Source organism: Orycteropus afer, unplaced genomic scaffold (assembly GCF_000298275.1).
Source record: "Orycteropus afer afer isolate SDZICR_OR568_19922 unplaced genomic scaffold, OryAfe1.0 scaffold00099, whole genome shotgun sequence".
NCBI classification, from domain to species: Eukaryota; Metazoa; Chordata; class Mammalia; order Tubulidentata; family Orycteropodidae; genus Orycteropus; species Orycteropus afer.
The window spans coordinates 2,096,798-2,098,662 of record NW_006921686.1 but is presented as its reverse complement, the minus strand read 5'-3'; positions in this window follow the sequence as shown (position 1 = coordinate 2,098,662).

The window sequence follows — 1,865 nt, the reverse complement described above, 5'->3', positions numbered from 1 at the left end:
GGACCGTTGGGAGCCACAGCGTTCACACTGGCTGATATTCAGAAGCACACCTCCAGGCCTGGCTCCCTAGTCCATCTCAGTCTGGAAGTCTGCTGAAACCCGTTTAGCATCACGGAGACTCGCCAGCCTGCACCCCTGGACAGGTGGTGGCTGTCTGTGAACCAGGTGCTGTGGCCGGGAACAGAACCCCAGCCTCCTGGATGGAAGGCACGGATTTTACCACTAAGCCACCACTGCTGGTCACCCATCCCTTGATGGCCCTTTCATCAAACCCTCCCTGGTTACGTCATCTGAATTCACCACCTTTTTCCTGCCAGGGTCCTGCCTGTACCCTCTCCTTGAGCCCCTCATCCAGTCCTAGCCATTCTCTCTCTAAATGACTCGCTTCCCACCACCCCACTGCAGGACCACCTCCTCTGCTGCCTGGGCCCCTGACCCAGCCTCTTCCCTGTTCACCAAACCTCCAGACTCACAGGTGACCAGAAGGAACCTTTGAAAATGTAAAATGAGACCCTGTCAACCATCTGCTCGTCCCCCCCCACACACACACACACAGACGTGCATTTAAATCCCTTCCAACTTTCCCCTCTGCTCTTAGGATAAATACCAAGCTCCTTAGAAGTGGCTGGCAAGGGCTCCCATAATTGGTCCCTCTAAGTTCTTTCCACTCCCCACATCCACGCACTTCATACCCCCATTTTTTCTAACCACTTTCAGGACTCATGAAAAGCCCTATTACTTCATAAATCTCCACACTTGCCGCACCTTCTAGCCACACGTACGCACACACACACACACACACACCCCTTTCTCAGGATTCTGCGTTACTTCCTTTATTTAGGAAATCTTCATGTACCCCAGCTGAATTAGGATCCTCCCCTTACTAATTCCCAGAACATTACTATGAAGAGGACCAGCTCATGGCTGGTGGAGTGTGGGCGTGGCTAGCGGGAGCTCCCTGCTGATGGAGCTGGGGGCGTGGCTCCTGAAAGCTCCTAGTTGACTTAGTGGGGGCGTGGCTCCTGGAAGCTCCTAGTTGACTTAGTGGGGGCATGGCTAGTGGAAGAGCCCAGCTGATGGAGCTGGGGGCGTGGCTCCTGGAAGCTCCTAGGTGATTTAGTGGGGGCTGGCGAGTGGAAGTTCTCTGGACTGTTAGTGTGGCTAGCAGATGTGGGTGTGTGCCGCAGAGGACACCCCCCCCAAAAAAAAGCACTGCCATCCAGTTGATGAACTCACAGCGACCCTCAGGCAAGTGGATTTGAACCACCAACCTTCTGTTTAGTTGTCAAATGCCTTAGGCACTACACCACCAGAGTTCTTCAAATATTTATGGAAGTACATTGCCTCATCCACCTCCCAGGGACCAGTAGGTGGGTTTGAACCACCGACCTCTTGGTTAGCAGCCAAATGCCTTACCCACCACTAGAGCTCCCTCCTGCAGAAGACAGGGGCATATAAAAACCTAGATGTCACTAAGTCAGGGACCTCGTTAGGCCCCTCCTTCTGAATCCCAACTTCCCACCGGAAGACTTTTTCAGGCAGAATTCCAAAGTTTTATGGCAACTTTTCAGAAATCACAGAGAGAAGAGACAGCCACTGATGGGGAGGAGATCCGGGCAGAGACGGGTGTGGGGTCTGGGACGTCAGGGCAGATGCACAAACAGGACAAAAGAACGCTAAAAACTCGTGGGAAGCAGGAGGCTATGGGGGGTCAGGGGCATCTGCAAGATCCCAGTAAGTGGGCAGCACCCCAACCCCCCCAAGTGTGTCCTTTGAGAAGGAAACGATCAACAGTAAGAAAATGCAGGTGGCCCACCCACACATGGGTGGCCTCCAAAGTTAAAAACGCCCACTCAGACGCCCAG